Raw genomic sequence first — 21025 nt, 5'->3', positions numbered from 1 at the left:
AATAATGTGATATGTTTTAAGACAGGGGACTACATGCTACAATGCACTGTGAGACATGCATTTTTAACAACCACTCCCTGAGCAGCTAGTGTGCTCATGATGTGATGGACTGCAATATCACCTATAATGTTGGACAGCCATCAGCGGAGCACCAAAGATGTTATTGTAATATAAGGCTTAAGATGCAAGTTTCTGTACTAAACCTTTTTTTCAGCTGTTCTGTCTTCATTGCCTTACCATGTATATGATAATGCAGAGCATACAGTCCAACTCCTGTTCAACATGCTCTGCATCCTAAAACCTCTAATTGCACAGCTCATTTCAAGCTCAGTAAAACTCAAGCTTTACTATTGTGATGTTATTATAAAGTACTCTTCAAGACAGAGAAACACATACAAGCTTATTATAAACAAAAGTTAGGAAAAGCCACTAAAGTATATACTAAATAAAAATGCATTTCATTATGTAGACTAAATAAAGACTATCAAGACATCAATTCAAATGTTTATTTTTGATACCTGCTTTATCCTGCTCAGTGCCACAGGGGAGTGGGATCCTATCATAGTGCACAGTAGCATTATGCAGAGAATTAATCCAGGATACAAATATATCTGAAAATCACTGGTTTGGCAGTGCTGAGTGTGCCTTTCAAATGAATGCTGGAGAGTGTAGTTCACCTCTGTGCCATTCATTTCAATGTGGTGAGCACAGATCGGGTATCATATATGTGCAGTTGTGTTTCTGTAATGTGTGTACCTGCTATGAAGTAATGGCTTTCACAGTGCAGAAGGCAGATCTTTGTCCGGCCACCCATATGAGTAACTTATTTTGTGTGAAGGATGATTGTGATAAATCAGGGAGCACTATTTTAAAAATCATTCTGTCTTTTAAAGACAGATTTAAATGCAATACCCATAGTAAGGCTTTCATCTTTGAGTAAAGTAACAGGTGTGTTTATAATGGATGGTCAGTTCAGCTGGAGCAATGGTTGTTTGAAAGACAAACAGAATGGGTGAAATCATATTTTTTAATGGAAAAGCAAAGGGCACTTCCAATTTTGACTTATTGGGCATTGATCAGAGGTGGATTCAGGATCATTTATAGTATTTTATCCAATCAGATTCTGAAAGCAATAGGTCCATTCTTGAAATATATGTGAAACACCACCAGTTCTGATGTATTCATGCTAAAAAGCATTTGTGTTTACAATATAGTGCTGTTTTCTTATATTTTAAAATTATTCATATGTATCCATTTAACAGAAGTAAAATACATTATTTGTATCATACTTTGACTATTTAGACTTACACAGAAAGCATCTATGAACAAATACTATTCATTAATCATCATCATCATCATTATCAACCCCCCTTTTCCTATTTGCTTCATGGGGTTGGGGTTCATGCTAACTGTCGTCATCTCTCTGTAATCAATGCCACTCTCCTACCCTCTTTGAAACCCATGCCTGACTGCCTCAGGTATTCTCTCACACAATCCATCTTCATTTCTTCGTATAGGTTCATTGGTTCATAGACATATACTATGCCAACTACCACTGGGGCCTTTATAAGCCTAGCCACGGAATCCAACTGAATTGTGTCCCTCTGTATCATGGGCATTTATTAGCAGGGAGTATGTTAGTTAAGAAGTTTCTAGAGGTTATGTGAGGGAGTATGGTAGCTTGGGCATTACTGTCTGCCTCTATCATGGAGGCTAGACTGGGGCTAAATTTCCAAGTTCTCATCCATAGATCAAGGTTATACATAAATACGCTTAGGGACGGACTCAGCTTCACATGGATGGGGAGCCAGTTCCAGAGCATGGTGATTCTCTGAGACACATATCTGTCTCACCAACATGTCTTCTTTATATCACAAATAAAATTTTAATCCTTGGATCTAGTGGCTCTGATGCTGTTCATTTTGCAGATGTGCAAAAGGTCCATCAGAGCAGGATCCGAGGCTGCCTTGTATGTCAGGCATAGATTATCTCTCAGTAACCTGTAGGAGCCAAGAGTATAGAGATAGGGCTTTAAGGTGATTGGTATAGGACAATGTGTTAATATTGTGTATTCTCCTGGTAAGGAATCTTCATGGGTATTCCAAATGTTGCATATGCCTAGTCAGGTACATGCCAAAGGGGGAATTATACTCAGTAATGGGTAAGATAAGGACCAAATACAGTGCCATTATGAGGTTTATGGACCTGGATGCCATGCCCTTATTTACAAGATTGGAAACATAGAATCATTTTCTTACTATCTTGGCCACATGTTGGTCAAAGGCCAGATTACTGTCCACATTTGTTCCAAGATCCCTGACTACTGGGTGAACTCTTAGGGATGTCTTATTGATGCAGTAATTAGCCTGGGTGGCAGTTTTCCTAAAAGGCACTATGATGCATTTCTTAGCATTGACTTTTAGTCTGTGACTTTGGCACCAGTCCTTTGTCTGTGTTAGACCCTCTTGTAAGATGTTTATGTCATCTATGAGCATGGTCAGCAAATCCTCTTGACATTAGCCTTTACCTCCAAGAAGTAGATGCCAAATAGGAGTGGACCTAGCATAAAGCTCTGAAGTACCCCACTAGTGACTGGTTTCATAGTGTGGGTTGTCCTGACTTCCTTGGTCCTGTCTGTGAGCCAGATGGCAATACACTGAGTTATGTAGAGGCTTATTCCCAGTTTAATAAGTTTGTCAAATATACCTGAGTGGGGGTATTGCTTTGCATACCTTAGCCAGGTCCAGGTTGGTGATATGCACTTTTTTCCCGCCTCATCCATTGCCTTGACAAACTTTCAAAGAAGTTCACCAGGTTTAGAAGGCAAGAACTTCCCTTGACAAAGCAAAAGTGGGTTGTGTCCAGTGTCTGAAGGTTGCCTATTAGACTAGTCAGACTAATAGGTCTGTAGTTTCTGGGGTCAGTTGATGGTCCACCCTTGTGAAGTTGGATAACCATTGCAGTATTCCATTCTTGTGGTACAAAGCCTGTTATAAGGCTATAGTTGAAAGTGACTCAACATGTCCTCCTAACAGGTCATGTTACAAGCCATTTAGGAGGCATCCCAATCTCTTGCCTTATTCCTGTCTGTCCCAAATCTCATTCACCAGGTTGTCTCCTGCTTTTCTGCACATGCTCCTAAACCACAGTAATCTGTCCTCTTGGACCTTTTCTGCAATTGTAGTTGCTTTGGCTTTTACTGTTACATCTTCATTTCTTTTTTCTGTCCTAGACTGTGCATCCTACCACCTATCTCAGGCACTTCATTTTCATCACCTCTAGCTTCCTCATCTGCTCTGTCTTTACTGCCCAGGTTTCTCTACAGTACAGTAGTACTGCTCACCCCACTGTTTTGTGCACCTTACTTTTCAGCTTTTATGGCAGTCTTCTGTCATACACTACTCCTGATACTCTGTGCAAGTTGGTTGCAGCCCCTATGATTCTAGCTTTGACCTTGTCATTTTGACTTCCCTTCTCCTCCACCACTCCTACCAGATACTTGTAGCTGTCAGCCTATTCCACTATTTTCACTGCTATCTCAATTCTCAGTTTATTCTGATATCCCCAATTTGCTGCCATTACAACTGTCTTATCTGTACTCATTGTCATCCCATGTGATTTCAGTTTTGATTTACATTCCACTATCTTTTGCTGAAGTTCTTGCTCAGAGTCTGTCTGTAATACCGCATCTTCTTAATACAACAACTTTGTTGATCTGTCCCCTCTGACCTGTTTGCTAATGTAATCTATCCTTAGTCTGAACAGCACTAGGATCAGTGCTAAACCCTAATGCACACCCACTCCCACTGGGAACTGTGATACTGAACAATGCTCTGTTTGAGTCATTGGGTCCTTGTATGTAGTCTGCACTAACTCTAAAAATGTTTCTGGGACTTTGAACCGCAGCAAGACTGCCCAAATCAGCTTTCTTGTGACCTTGTCATATGTTTTCTTCAAGTGTAGGAATGCCCAGTTGGGCTCCTTCTCATCTCTAGCTTCTTCTCAAGTACGTGTCTAACTGCAAGCATTGGGTCAGTTGTGCTGCATCCTGATCTAAATCTGAAATACTCATCTCCCTGCTTACTTCCTATTACTTTGTGTATTTGTTTACCAGTCATCATCTCCAGAACTTTCCTGCAGTATGATAGGAGTATGATACCTCTATACTGCCCACAGTTGTGAATGTCTCCTTTGTTCTTTTACACTGACACTAGTATGCCTATTCTCCAGTCATCTGGGATATGCTTTTCTCTCCATGTTACTATGCCCACCCTCTGGAGCCATTGCTCTCCATCTCACATAACATCTTTTTCATATCTGATGTCACCTCATCTGAGCATGCTGCTTTCCCTGACTTCATTCTCTTCAGTGCTGTTCTTACTTCTTCTGGGTTAGGCTCCTTCTTTTCTTTCATCATAGGTTGTGTCTGGGGCAGTACTTTAGGCTTTTCTTTATCCAGAACTTGCTGGAAGCACTCTTTCCATTTTCTTTTGATGTGCTGTGGACTGGTGAGCAGGTTGGTGCTTGCAGACTTATTTAGAGTGTCTGACTATCCTCTTTAACTTTCTGTCTTTGCATTGCAACCAGATACATTTTCTTAGGAAAAAAAAAGATACAGTTTCTTTGCGTCATATACTGGGTCACTTTCCAGAAGCTGGTAGAGTACCCTTGATCCCTTGCTATTTGCTATTGCCACCCCTCTCTTAGCCTCTTTGTTGGCCAGCCAGTATTCCTTCTTAGCCTGGTCTGTCATTTCTATCTCCCACTTTTTCCTGCACTCCTTTTTTCGTTTGATGTCTTGCTGGACTTCAGTGTTCAACCACCAGCTTTTCTTATGTACTTTATTTCCATACCTAGCTCAGCCACATATCTGTTCTGTATTCCTCACACATGCTATTTTGAGGAGCTATCTTTCTTCTTCAACTTCACCTATTTCCTCTTCTTCTTGAGGTCCTAGGGAACTGTGTGATTCCTTGAACTGTTGTGCTTTCTTCCCAGTCATCTTCCAGGTCTTCAGACTGATATCTGTTGATCTTATAACATTCTCTTACCACTGCTTGCAGCAAGACTGCCCAAATCAGCTTTCTTGGGATCTTGTCATATGTTTTCTTCAAGTGTAGGAATGCCCAGTTGGGCTCCTTCTCATCTCTAGCTTCTTCTTAAGTATGTGTCTAACTGCAAGCATCGGGTCAGTTGTGCTGCATCCTGCACACACACACGCACACACACACACATACACACACACACACACACACACACACACACACACACACACACACACACACACACACACACACACACACACACACACACACTGGCAACCAGTGGTTTATCTTGTGGGCTGACTATTTCACTGGAGATTACTTTGCAATCATTGATTTTACCCCAGTGCCCTTTCCTTACTAGGAGGAAGCCTACCTGAATGTAATGTTGGCCACTCTTGTATCTTGTGATTGTCGCTGTTTCTGAAGCATGTGCTGACTACTGTCAAGCCATTTGCCAGACAGAAGTCTAGAATGGCCTCTCCTTTTTTATTCCTATTGCCCTACACACATATCCTGTTTTGTATATCCTGATATGTGCATTCAGGTCACCCATTATTAACAACAGCTCATGTTGTTCTGCTTTATCCACTAGGTCTTGCAACCGCTGTCTGTATGTACTCTTTTCCTCACTATCACAACCCTCCAGCAGAGCATAGGCTGAGATTATGAATAAGGTCCTATCATTAAGCTAAAGTCTGATTGCCATGAGTCTATCACTGATGATGTCCCACACTGACTCCTAAAGCCTGTCCCTCACCACAATTTCATCACCATTTCTATTCTGTCTTTATCCTGAGTAGTGGTTTCTGGATCCCAAGCCACATGGCTTTACTGCACTGCCCTTCCACCTTGCCTCCTAGATACAAAAGATGTCCAGCCTCCACCTTACCATTGTGTCAACCACTTCCAAGCTCTATCCTGAAGCTGAATGTACAGTGAGTGCAATAATTCTTACTTCATTAAATAGATGTATGTATGCTGAACAAGAAAATGTTTAGTAAATCAATCCTTTCTTTCGAATTTTGCAGTTATATATCATTGACACATTTCTGAAAATGTTATTTATTTATTTATTTATTTTTATTTTACATTTGTTGACCGGGCTAGTCTAGTTGGATATATGTCCATTTTCAGTAGAGGCCAGGGGAGAAAAGCTCCACATAGAAGACATACACAAACAGTACATTAAACATTAATTACAAGAATCTTGTTTTTTTTTTACTATGAGAAGAGAGACAAGGATTTAGAAGTATGTGGTAGACACCCAAAGCAAAGTGATGAGCAGGAATAAGAGAACAAAGTACTTAAAATGGGATTGGAAGAATTAGCTGTAGGGTAGTAACTTGTTGATAAGACAGTAAGATGGCCAATTCAGTTGTTCCTAGTTACAGTAAGTCAGCTTAAATGGTTGTGGCCTTAAAGTTGAAGAAAGAGAGATGTAAAAAAGATGTTGGGAAAGTCTAACAGTGAGAGATACTCTAGTCAGGGTTAGTACAGGGAGATAGCTAGTGGGTTGTAAGGTATGATTTAAGTTTCTTTTTAAATAGTGAAGTTGAAGAAAGAGATGTAAGTTCACCAGGAAGTAGGTTCCAGCTTTTGCCTACAGTGTTAGTGAAGAGGGATTCTCCTGCTTTATTGTTAGATTTTTGAGTAGTGACAAGTAGTTTGTTTGCAGAGCGTAGGTTTGTAAGATTTTTATATGGGCAGATTAGACTTCTGAGAATTGGTGTGTTACTTGGATGATACAGGGTTTTATGGGTAATAGTTAGTTGGTGAAGTAGAATTTGGTTCTGCAGTTCCAGCCAACCCATTTGTTTCAGATTTTGGCAGTGGTGGGATCTAACAGGGGAGCCGGTAGCAAATCTGGCAATGTTGTTGTAGGAGATTGCCAGCTTGTTGAGGTTGCTTTTTGATAGATTTGTGTATATAGGGGATGCATAAAAGAGTGTTGAGATGACATGGGTGTGGGCAATAGAAGTTCTAGCTATGGGAGTAAGGAAAGGTTTAATTCTATAGAGGGAGCCTAGTTTTCGGTTAACTGATTTTATTGTGGTGTCAATATGAGTATCAAAGTTAAGGCTGTGGTCAATTGTCACTCCTAAGAGTTTAGTGGTAGTGTCAGGAGATATAACTGTACTATTTTTAGATTTAAAAGTGAAGTAAAGTGGGGGGAACTTGAGTGTGGGAGTAAACAGTAGAAGTTTAGTCTTTTTGGGGTTAAGGAGGAGGCAACGCTGTAAAAACCAATCCTCAACAAGTTCAAAGACATTTTGGGTGAGTGACTACAGTTCAGATGGTTCAGTAGCTGAGGAGATTAAGGTAGAGTCATCTGCATATTGAATGGATACAGCATGTGGTATACTAGTAGACAGATTGTTTATAAAGATAGAGAATAGAAGAGGGCCCAGAATAGAACCTTGGGGTGCACTAAGAGAGACAGGATGGTGGGAAGATAGGGTGTTGCCCCAGAGTACTGCCTGTTGCCTGTTGTCTAAGTAGAACTTGAACCACTGTAGAGCTTGACTATCAAGTGAAAGTGACTTAAGTATATTCAGTAGTAGGTGATGGTTAACCATATCAAATGCTTTTGAAAGTTCTATGAAGATAGCAGAGGACAGGATGTTATGGTTACGGTTCTTGTTAATATGGTCAGAGAATGATAAGAGGGCTGTAGTGGTGCTGTGGAAAGGTCGAAGGCCATGTTGCGAGCTAGCTAAAAGGTTATTTTGGAGGAGGTGGTTTAGCAGTTGACGATGGATGCATTTTTCCATGATTTTGGCTATGGGAGAGAGCAGGGCAATTGGACGGTAGTTAGATAGTTCTATTGAGTTACCACCTTTATGTAGGGGAATTATATGTGAGATTTTCCAGATAGATGGGACGGTGCCTTCAATGATGGTTCTATTAATTAGGATAGAGACAGGGTAAGCAATAAATTTAGCTGCTATTTGAAGATACTTAGCAGGTAAGAGGTCGGCAGAGGGGGTAGAGGGTTTAAGTTTTTGAAGGAGAGTACAGATAAGGGATGTAGGCACAGGTTGGAGTTGGAAAGTGGGTGGTGGGTTCTTTAAGGATGAAGAAAGATTAGAGGATACAGGAGGTAGAGAGTTAGCAAGTGATTGGATAGCTTCAGTGAAGAAGGTATTGAAGGAATCAGCAATTAGTTTGGGAGTGTTAGTGGTGATTCCAGAGAGGGTTGGAATTTTAGAGTTGCCGGGATGAAGTAGTCTATTGATTCCTGACCAGAATTTTTGTGGACTTTGTTGGTTGGAATGTTGGAGTTGAAAGAAGTTTTTTTTTTGTCCAGTAGTATTGATGTTTTAGTTGAGTTTCTAAGTTGTTTAAATTTTAGATGATCTGATGGGGTTTTAGAGGTACGCCATTTGGCCCAAAATTTGTTTCTTAGTAGAATCTTTTGCTTAGTTTCCTTCATAAGCCAAGGTGCAGTTTTGGTACTGCTCCTTCGAGTACAAAAAGGGGCATGGAAGTCCAAGATTTCAAGGAAGTTAGAGTTGAAGTACGCCACTGCTTCATCTAGTTGCAGGTGTTTTAAGGGTGACCAGTTGCATACACTCAGTTCATTCTGGAAGTGTTCTGGGTTAAAATGTTTATTGCAACGAGATGTTTTAAAAGTTGAGGGACTAGTAATATTAGTCTTATGTCGAATTATGTAAGTTAGAGAGTGATCACTAATGTCTGCTGGTAGGATACCTGTCATATATGAAGTGGGTAGAGTATTTATAAGGATCCAATCTAGGGTGGTTTCTTTGTTAGTAGGTTTATGGATACGAGTAGGTGAAGTGATAGTTTGGGAGAAGCCATAAAGGTTTATGTGGTTAGATGGGTTATTGGAATTACAGGTATTCCAGTCTATATTAAAGTCACCCAGGAGAATGGTTTCTTGTGGGTAGTTAGTGGATAGCCAGCTAATGATATTTTCAAGGGAGGTGATGTTATTACCTGGAGGAAGATATGAGCATATAATGTAGATGGCCTTACTAATATTTAGCTGAAGTTTAGTAATAAGAATTTCAGCATTGCTATCAGAAAGTGGGTGTATATCAAGTGTTGTAACTTGTAGGCCTACTTTGTATAATAAGGCTACTCCCCCACCCTTTTTGTTAGGGTGATCCATTCTTATAATGCTATACCCAGGAGGGGTGATTTCATACTCTTGGGTTGTTGGTTTTAACCATGTTTCTGATAGGCAGAGAATGTCAAAGTTATATGCATCCAGTAGGGCATGAAGGTGAGTCACTTTGTTATTGACACTTCGTATGTTTAAATGAGATATGAAGGGGGAGTTAGGAGGCCTAGTAGGGGTATGAAAGGAAGAGGGAGAGGGTTTCTTTGGGTTAGCTGGTCTAAAAATGGATGGGCCAGGATTGGGATGAATGTCACCATCAAGTAAGAGGTGAAGGTGTAGTCTTGGTGTGTGAATTAGAGTAAGATTCAATATGTTAGCGCTTTTTTGACTTGGTGGAGTTTATAGCTAATGTGGATGACTCTATGATACTTTGGGAGGAGGTAGTTAGTTACAGAAGTAATGCTGATGTGTTTAAGAGTAGCTGATGAGAATGATGGGTTAGTATCCTTTGTGTTCAGCTAGAAGTTAGTGAAAATAAGATGTTCATAGGCAGTTAGGATATAATGAAGGAAAAGGAAAGGCAGAATTAAGAGTAGTAGTAGGGGTTTGAGGTGAGTTGATATGGGATAAGTAGGCATAGTGCTGAAGTAGTAAAGGGTGGAGAGTAAGTAGGTAAGAGTATAAAGTTAATTAGGAAGAGTATCGTAAGATAGGAGATCTTTAACGAGATGTAGGATGGGATTGGATCATGGGGAGGTGGGAGTGGTTAGAGAGGTATAAGGTTAGGTACATTATTATTTTTAGATGCATTCCAAAAAGCTGCAATACATTGAGACTGTGATGTTAAAAAGAACATGATACAGAAAACATGTGAATGTACTTTTATACATATGGTAGCTTAGAAGCATTACTACTTAAATGCATCCTGGATGTGAATACTCATGTGAGGTTATCAAGGTCAGCTTTCTTTGTAAAATAGCACTGCAGACAGTGCTGGCAAACATATTGGGGTCGAGCTTGTGACTGGTATAATTATCAGTTAACATGCACAAAGGTGCTATAAACTGATATATTGTTCATATTAGGAATGTTAAATGAAATCATATATATGTTTCTTCGTTTTCTCTTTGTATATCCTGTGTGAAGGATATAAAACTAGTCTTGAACCATTATCCGAATCACATTTTGAAGGCTATAATATTCTGAAAATACCATTGACTGAAAAAACACACAAAAAAGGAGCAGAATCAATAACATTTGTTTTCATTTTGTGGAAAGCCCAGACTGAACCGCAATACCACCCTCACTGCCTAATATAATTGGCATTAGCAGCTTTCACAGTTCAGACAGACAGAGTCCTGACTGTAACTCAGGGACCTCAGTTTAAGTAGTGAGCCAAGGAACTGGAAAAGCAAGATGGGGAGCAGGGTGGAAATTAATACCTTAAATGCTAGCCTGCTTATCCAAGGAGAATGTGACTTTTTTGCTTGGTGATGGTAACTTTTGGAGGTTAGCTGATCTAGATCAGACAGGCAAAATGGAGTGGGGGGGTTAAAAAACAATTAATTTAATTACATTAGTTAACTCATTCACAAATAGCCAAGTGGAATTTCACATCTTCTGATAATTGCAAATTCCATGGCTCTTCATCCTTTGTCTGAGCTAAATTCCTGAGAATGGAGTTTTGTAACCTAGTTGTAACTAAATGTATATAAATCTCAAAAAAGTTACAAAAACAGTAAAATATACACACTCTTCAGCATACACACACACACACACACACACACACACACACACACACACACACACACACACTCATGTTCATTATGGTGATACCATTGTGCTAGCCAATTATAATGGTAATTTTATACTGAGCAAATATGATCAAACAGGATGTGTTCAAATGGCATTTTTGGGCACTATGCTGAACCAGACTACAAGGCATACACAATATTAATATGCAATGTAATTCGATAGTCTGAGTTCGGTATTGTGAGTGGAAATCACAGTATAGTGAGGAACACAGAATTTATTTCCTCAATGTAGTGTGATCTTGGAGTAGGTATATATAACATCAACATACAGGATAAATAAAGTCAGATCAAAAAATCATAGAGTGAACATCTCCCAGGCTCCTGCTTGTAAATCTCCCAAACCTCTGCTTACACTTATCAAGGGTATCAGAACTTGTCAGAGATTTGGGATGCATAGCTAGGCTTAAAAAAGGCCCTTGTGGTCATTAGCCTAGTGAACATCTTTGAACCTGTTGTATTATTACAATTGCACTAACAACTAATAGTATCTCTCTAACCATACCAGTTAGATCTCAAATATAATTTTGACTTTTGTTCATAAGGCATTTATTAAATTTGTTGCAAAGTAGTTTTGTGGATGTCACTCCATGTTTGAGATAGTTGCAAGACTAAATATGTATATTTGCATTTTGAATGAACAAACAGATATAAATATCTACAAAGAGTATTAGTCATACACCAACTATCAGGCAGTTGTTTAAGCTTCCATTTGAAACCATGGAGTTCCCTATTAATACTGTCTTGCTACGGTTATTAACTATTAACATAACATAAACTCCTTGTATGGCTAACTACTAATAAAAGTATTAATAATGCATCTATGTATAATATTGAATCTAAACAAATCACAACCTGTCACTTGCTGACAATATAGTTTTTGTATTGAGGCATTCCTGACCTTTATGCTGTCTGTGCCTATGAATTGCTGTTGCATGATGCTTCCAAGTGGATAATGCTTATGATCTTAACAAAAAATATATTATTTTTGCAGGTTAACACATATTATTAGTAAACAAAGCAAATGTCAAAGAGTCTAAATTCCAAATAACCAAATCACGAAAGAGATGCTAACCTATACAACATGTCCAGTGATGATGCTGGCCACATCTGCATGTTCTTCCATTATTACATCCATTCCCACACCTCCACTACCTAAAGAGTACCACCCCAGCTTGACACTAAATACAAAAATGGCAGCCAGTGTGCATCTGTAGCTAACTGGACATTATAAATAACAAGTGAAAAATATCAGATCAAAATCTGCAATGAAATATATTCATGCATATGAGTATATATTATATTCATGTCTAGATTTATATAGGCACAAATATTATGCACACACATACACATACACAAATTGTACAGAGAAAACATTTCAAGCCATCATTTTAATGGGTTTTCATTCTCTCTGTATTAATAGCTGCATTAAAATATATATTTTTAATTAATCACACTGTCATCACATCACATAGATAGGAAAGTATTGTCACAACATTAAGAAAAAATGTTTAAATAAGTACCAAAAATAAAGTATAAAAATAAATAGTAGACAAAGAACTTTACAAACTCCTTAGGTGTAGATATAACTGTAACAGTAACTGTAAATATAACTGTAACTGTGACCGTACATCTAAAACTGTAACTGTAACTATAACCATAACCGTAACTATAACAATAACTGTAACTATAACTATAACTATAACTATAACTATAACTATAACTATAACTATAACTATAACAACTGTAATTGTAACTATAACTATAACTGTAACCATAACCATAACTGTAACTATAACTATAACAACTGTAACCATAACTATAACTATACACCTATAAATGTAACAATAACTATAACTATAAATCTACCTATAACTATATAACTATCACAACTGTAACTATAACTATAAAACTATAACTGTAACTATAACTATATCTATAATTATACACCTACAAATGTAACAATAACTATAACTGAAAATGTGACTATAACTATATAACTATAACAACTGTTACTATAACTATACACCTATAAATGTAACAATAACTATAACTGTAAATGTAACTGTAAGTGTATAACTATAACAACTGTAACAATAACTATAAAATTATAACTGTAACTGTAACTATAACTGTAACTATGATTATAACCATAACTGTAACTATAACTATAACTGCAACTATAACAACTGTAGCTATAGCTATAACTATACACCTATAAATGTAACAAAACTATAACTGTAACTGTAACTATAACTATAAAACTATAGCAACTGTAACTATAAATCTAAAACTGTAATTATAACTATATAACTATAACTTCAACTGTAAATGTAACTATAACTATATAACTATAACTGAAACTGTAACTATAATTATGATTATATACCTATAACTGTAACTATAACTATAACTGTAACTATAACTATATAACTATATAACTATAACTATCTATAACTGTAACTGTAACTATAACTATATAACTATAACCGTAAATGCAACTATAAATAACTATTACTAAACTATAACTGGTAGCTATAACTATAAATGTAGTTATAACTACATATCTTTAACTGTAACTATAACTATAACTATAACTGCAACTGTAACTACAACTATACAATGATAATATATTTATAACTGTAACTATAACTATAACTTTAAATATATAACTATAACTGTAACTATACATTTAACTGCAAAACTATAACTTTATCTATAATTGTAACTGAAACTATAACAATAACTATAAATGTACTGTAAATATAACTATATAACTACATTCATAGCTATATATCTGTAACTATAACTGTATTGAAATTATAACTATATAACTATAACAATATATCTGTAACTATAACTATAACCATAACTTTAAGTATACGACTATAACTGTAACTGTAAGGAGAACTATAATTATAACTGCAACTATAACTATAAGTAAATATCTGTAACTGAATCTATAACTATATATAAATGTAAGTGTTACTATAAATATATAACTGTAACTATAACTATAACTGTACTATAACTGTAACTAAATAACTATGACTATAATTGTAACTGTAACTATAACTATAAGTAAATATTTGTAACTGTACTTATAACTACAACTTTATAAATATAAATGTCACTATAACTATAACTATGTAACTGTAACTATAACTATAATTGTAACTGTAACTGCATGGCAATTATAACTATAACTAGATATCTGTAACTGTGAATATAACTATATAAATATAACTGTAACTATAACTATTTAACAGTAACTGTACTGTAAATATAACTATACAACTATAATTATATAACTGTAACTATAACTATATAAAGATAATTGTAATGGTAGCTATAAATATAACTGTAACTGTTACTATAACTGTAATTAGAACTATATAAATATGACTATAACTATAACTATAACTATAACTATAAGTATAACTATATAACTGTGACTGTAACTATAACTATATTTATCACACCATCAAACAGATCTTTTTTTTTTTGTCAATAGGAGGAGAAAGAAAGTATTAACTAATTTTTATTGTCTGATAAGTAATAAAAAATTAGACAGTTATAGGCTGAATAACAAGAGAAACTTGTCTAACACATTAATGTAACAGGAAAGTATTCAGTAAAAACATAAAAGAGTTGAACAAGCTTCATTGTATAGTTTAATAAGTCTAATTTTAAGGGTGTATGCAGACTTAGGACATTCCCTAGGTTAATGAAAAACATGGCTGCTGTGATTAAACCTCTTATTGCAAGAACCAGAATTATTAAAACTCACCTGCAGCAGTAGGAACAGCTCTGAAACTATCAACAGCAGGTGTCACAACCAAAGCCCTTACATGAAGAAAAATGTGACACACTTCTTTTTTTAGTTCTTTTTTTATCTAACTCAGCAAGGTGGATGGCCCCCATCATCCCACACATGCCCAGGAAAAACATTTCCCAGTGTGGTCTGACAGCCACAAATACAAGAAAGCCTGCTTCAAACCAACATTTGGTACCCCACTTTTCTTCACTAAATATCAGCTTCCCCCTTGTGCTGTCAGAAGACAATGTAGCAGGGTCTACACAAACACATAAAGTGGCTATAACCGGGTAAATGGTATGGTGCAGCCATGTAAGAACCTTCTAAACACTGGGAACTGAATGGTGATGGCTGATTCTAGCTGGTTCAAACTAGTGAAGTTCAGATAGCTCACAATCTGAATAGCTGATACCTGGTGACATCAGTGGTCTGACCCACTTGAGCTAGAATGACTGGAAACATACTCCATAGTCATATGCTGAAAGCAGACAGTTAAGAGTTCCCCTGTTAAATATAAGAAATATTTTTTTTTTAATTCTGCTTTTATTAAGCACAAATGGTTACTCATAATATCATCACAATTGGTGACTGTAGTCGTGGATGCATGTAATTATATGGATTCTGGAGGATCAACAAGGTAGTTTTGTAGAAAGGTGCCAAAAATGTTTTTCCATTATTTAAACATGAAGTGTAGGTTTGTATTATGTGCATTTAATGATGTATAACTGTAGAACTTAGCAATCGTGACTGGGTATCTTTAACTAATTACAGGTAATACTTTAATTTTAACTTGTAGATGCTTATAGGAACTATAGGCATGTGAGGGATGGTTTCTGTGAACAGATTGCACTGAGGGTACTTTTACTAGGATCTCATACATGGATCTATAGGTATAAATGACTTAAATGAGTTAGATTACTGACCCATATGGACCTTTATCAGACTCAAACTGGGAGCACTGCATGGTTAAGTGGTTTGTTCAGAGTCACAAAGTAGAAAAATGGAAGCTAAAAGAATCAAACCATGAACTACAGGAAGACTGTTAACAGATCATAACATTACCACTTTGTTCTGATGGCCCAACAACTAATACAGTGGAATCATCCACAGAGGATGATAAGTACTTGTTAACGGGTACACATAAACTCTATTAATCCACTATTATAGTATGTGTATATAAAATACACATGTCCAGTATCATCATTACATGCCATAGCAAGAGCAGAAGATTTACAGGCAGGCCAGAAGGAAAAGTCCCAGCCCTGCCATCAGGCGATACCATCCAGAGATGTAGCTATTGCATCTCTATATTGCTGTGAAAATTAATAAGATATATTGGGGCACAGCAGATTTTGGATGGTAGGAGGCACCAAAGGAAAATTGAATAAAAGATTATATAATAAGCATTTTCAGTTTTGGCAATTCCTCAGTAAAAGTACAGTTGTCAGTTGTCAGTCAACATATCCATTGCAAACCTTACAGCCAACAGTATTCACACAGTTATGAAGTACACTTCAATAAACTGAGAGGCTAATGTCTGCGAGGTATTCTAATTTCAGCTAATAATAATTTACCAAACCTTTTGTCTGTACCACGGTTGAGCCAACTTTAGTAATTTGCATATCATAAGTATAATGCATATATGACTGCAGGGAATTTCTTCCTTTTCTAGTATTTTTTTATTAACTTTTAATAATAACATCACAAACAAGACAAAATGCAAACAAATTATAGAAGTGTAAAACATACCTCTCAACCTCTTAAAGGAAAAAAGCTAAACAAAGCCATAAATAGTGTAGGGACAAATTTTAAATATTGCTCTTACAAACTTAAAAAGTTGATAGAATAACAGGTTTTGCATTAGCATGGATATTCTGAAGGCTATAAAGTCTGAAACCCAAACGTCTGTCATTAATGCCTGACTTCAATTTTTAATGATTTGCCAAAGATTTGCCAGAAAACCATACTTTTATAAAAAAAGACCAGAAATATGAGGCAGAAAATGGACATTCTGCAAAAATGTGTGCAGTTGAGAGGAATGGTGCAAAAATCTAGTATTAAAATGACATGATTGTTACATTTCTCTAATACAGTATGTAGTACTATTATTTGATTATTATTGACACATATTTCTTTTACTCTTTCTATTTACTAATTACGTAATAACTACTCTTACTATTTCTCTAATAAAGACTTCAACTTTGGCCAGTGCTTGAAATTAGGGCGAGATTTCTTGATTCTTAATTTCAGTCTCCATCTCTTTCTGACATACTTCAGTGGTTAATTAAGAACATCCTGAGAGCATTACATAAAGCCCATTTTAAAGGCGTGGATAAAATCACATGACCAGCACAGAATTTTAAATTTTAAATAGATAGTGGAATCACATAAACATATATTGTATTGCTCACCTCCCATCTCCAGACTCAATAACTACTCTTCAGTAATGAATGTACTAAAAATTAGGGCTTTAGTTGTTAAAATAATGTTACTTAGATTCTTAGACTTTATCAATATCTGTTAAGATGAGGGAGTATTATGTGTTTGGTTGGGCTACTTATTGGGATTTAAAAGTGAGCAATGTAATATATTTTATGTGATTACATTCTCCGGGATTCAGTAAGCCATTTTTTCCATGCAGGAATAGTGTAGTAGCTCTTGCACGGAATATGGCCACAGAACGATCCAGTAAACAAGGCTGGGGGCGGGCATGAGTCTGCTAGCACTATTCTTGCATGGACACCACTGAATAATGCTAATTACCTTATTTGCTGGTGAAAACCATGCAAATAAGGGGAATTAGTGATTCAGTAAGCAGGCAGGCATCCGTCCTAGAACAGTGTGAGGTGCAGAAATGTATTTGGTTACTAACCAAGTACATTTCTGCAAAAATCAAAACAGAGGCATGACAGTTCAAAGTAAAACATGTATTATAACCATTAGTCATGTTAATGGCCAAAAATATGACCATTGGCATGGAAAAGTGTCGCAAAATTATAAAAATTAAAGTTTTTTTTGGCTGATTTCAGACGTTTTGCACAGCGGTGTACAAATGGGATTGTGCCGAAAATAAAAAATATGTGAAAAGACAATTTTAAGTGAAATCTGCATTTTGCCATTATAGTGTATGGCATGCAGAATCAAAACCATAACAGGTAACACTGGTTGCTAAGGAGGAAGGCTCTGGTGTAGTGGTGTAACTAGGGACTAAGGCAATGGGGTATGCAAATGAGCAAATTTTACTGAATCACTAAATGGGAGATCATTCTGTGGCTGCACCTAACTATGTAGGAGCTATAAGGAAGTGGTGTAAGCAGGAAAAGCAGCTGACATGAAAAGGGGGCGTGTCATACTTGGTGTAAGCACATTGGAGCTCCACGGGTCCCATTTGAGCTTAGCTACGCACAACTAAGCAAGGGGGTGTGTCTGAGGCTGTATTGACTTATTTCATGAAGTGAAGAGTGTGTTCGTGTCCAGAGATGGCCATTTCTGCTTCACAGTGTTTACTTTAGCTAAACAGGTTTGCGCGGCATGCACCCAGTGTAAAACAAAAACAAAAAAAACCCCTGGAAATAGCAGAACTGTTTAGATTTCAGCACCGGGTTTGCGTGGCGCGCCTCAGGGCTTAAAAGGGGTGGAAATGGGAAGGGAAAAAAAAAGGGAAATAGCAGAATAAAAGCAATCAAGTACAAATAAAATAGCAGGCAGGTAGAATGTATCATAGCCAGCCAATCATACAGACAGCATCTGCAGCACAACAGTATACACTGTGCAAACACCTCTCAGTCTGTTTTTTCCCACAAACTCTGCACCATTGGTGTACACACTCAGGGGAATTTTAACCAACAAAATGTTAGGGGCTGCTGTCACTTTGATACAGCAGTATGTGCTAGAGGCGGAGGGCAGTGAGGAGGATAATGCTGGCAACCTCCCCAGACTGAGGAGGAAGAGAAGAGTGTTCAGACCCAGGGTAACCTACCAGGGGCTACATGATCTGGAAATAGTAGAGCACTACAGGGTGAACAAGTACATACTTCAGCAACTCTCCAAGCTGTCCTGGCCTCACCTCAGACCCAGAGCCAACAGAGGGGAACCCATCCCAGTGGATACCAAGGTATGTGTAGCCTTAAGAATGCTAACTACAGGTACTTTTCAAAGACCTACTGAGGACATCATGGGGGTCTCACAGGCATCTTCAAAGACCTTCTGGGGACATCATGGGGATCTCACAGGCATCTGCATCCAGGGTACTCCACCAGTTCCTGGATGCCATGCTACCACATGCCGGTGAGCATATTTATTTCCCCAGCACCTGTGAGGAGAGGATCAGAAATATGCGCCTCTTCCACCATGTAGCAGACTACCTGGAGGTACTGGGTGCCATAGACTGCATGCACAGCCACATCAAAGCACCACCCGGTTAACAGGGTAGGGTCTACTTAAACTGCAAAGGCTTTCACTCCATCAACTGCCAGGTCATGTGCAATGCCCAGGGCATTATCATTAATGTGTGTGTGCTGGCAGCCCTGGAAGCTATCACGACTCCTACATCTGGCATTCCTCACAGCTGTACCAGGGATTTGCCAGGGGAGACATCCCATATGGCCATCTGGTGGGGGATGCTGGCTATGCACTGGAGCCATGGATGATGACTCCCATCAGAAATGCACACACACCCACTCAAGAATGCCATAATGAGGCACACAAACAAACCAGGATCATTGTCGAGCATGTGTTTGGGATGCTCAAGTCACAGTTCCGCTGCCTTGACATATTTGGTAGAACCCTGTAGTATTCTCCAGCCACATGTGCACACATGTTCATAGTATGTGCCATGCCACACAATATGATCCTGCGAAAACAGCTGCAGCAGGAACAGCATGGGGAAGGGCCACACAGTCCCCCACCATTGCCAAGGTCCCCACAGGCACAGAGGGACTCGGAGGAGAAATCCCCAGAGCCAGCTCCTGTAGGCAGACAGAGGCATGCCCAGTATGCCCTGGCCTTGGCAAAGAGGCAATGCATAGCACACACATTGACACTGTAGGGACCCAGGGACTGACACCTCTCTCTGACTCGCATACACAGTAAAATGGATGCCACACACATCACACTACTTGTACCTTACCATGTATAGGCAGTGTACTGCATGCATACAAGAAAGGCAGCCCTCACGCACCATCCTCACAACTGCTGCAGGCACAAGGTAAATCAGTCTTCTTAACAATAAATGAATGGGTTAGTATGTTCTGGTAGCATATCTATGATATCACTGCTTGCATGCAAGGGAATGGTGTGTCCTACTGGGATAGCAGCAGACAACTGACAGCTATGCGGGATACCAGGAAATGTTTGTCCAGTACTGGCCTCCCCACACTATGCAGTAGTATCCACGGTGAAAAATCCCACTGCAGTATATGTGGGGGGGGGGCAGCTAACTGGGGGGGTCATAGGTCACAGGCATGGATGTCAGTGTAGGGGTCCCATACTCACCCCTCAACCTCACCCAGCAAGTCAGCCATAGAAAACCATAAAGAAATGTCTGGCAAAGGCCCACAAATGGTGACAATGATGAAATACCCCCTACAGACTTACACAGTGATAGCACAGCAGGTCTTGCAGTTGCAGTAAGGCTCTGAAGGGTATGATGTTTGAAACTCAAATGTATGCCATTACAATCCGACCTGTGGGCTTTAGTGATATGCCTCTAGTCTCCAAGACAGGGCACAATACTATGCTAAATGGAACCAAAATGTAAAGCAAATATCAGCACAGTTTGTGCAAATGTGTACAGTTGACAGGTGTTCCCCTACACACCCATATTCCTATAGAAATGCAGTAATATGTATGTTTGCAGGGTAATAGCAGCAGAGCACACATTGCCAGGGCTGTCACAATCAACATGATAACTTGTTGCATGCCCACGATATGCAGGGGTCAATGAGCTATGTATATGCATGGTTAATACTGTCAGGATGTGGCCAACACTTACTCCCAACTGTTGTGTACTAGTGACCTAGGTACAGTACTGTGGTTAACAGGGTCATGTTCCAAGAATTGCAGTGCCAACTATTTTGTATGTCAGCTACACCTATAGTAGGAGTTGTACACACTGTCCAGATGACAATATCTGTTACTGCTGGAAAGCTGGACAGGGCATGGACAGGGGCCCACACATATGGACAGTACACAGGTAGGAGTAACCTACACTGTGCCTATCATACCTCACAGCTGTGCAGACCTTTTGCAGAATGTCCAGAGGTTT

The sequence above is a fragment of the Protopterus annectens genome, chromosome 3.part1 (assembly GCF_019279795.1).
Source record: "Protopterus annectens isolate FY-2018-M chromosome 3.part1, PAN1.0, whole genome shotgun sequence".
In the NCBI taxonomy this organism is placed as follows: Eukaryota; Metazoa; Chordata; order Ceratodontiformes; family Protopteridae; genus Protopterus; species Protopterus annectens.
The sequence above is the reverse complement of the archived record's forward strand: the minus strand, read 5'-3'. Positions refer to the sequence as shown.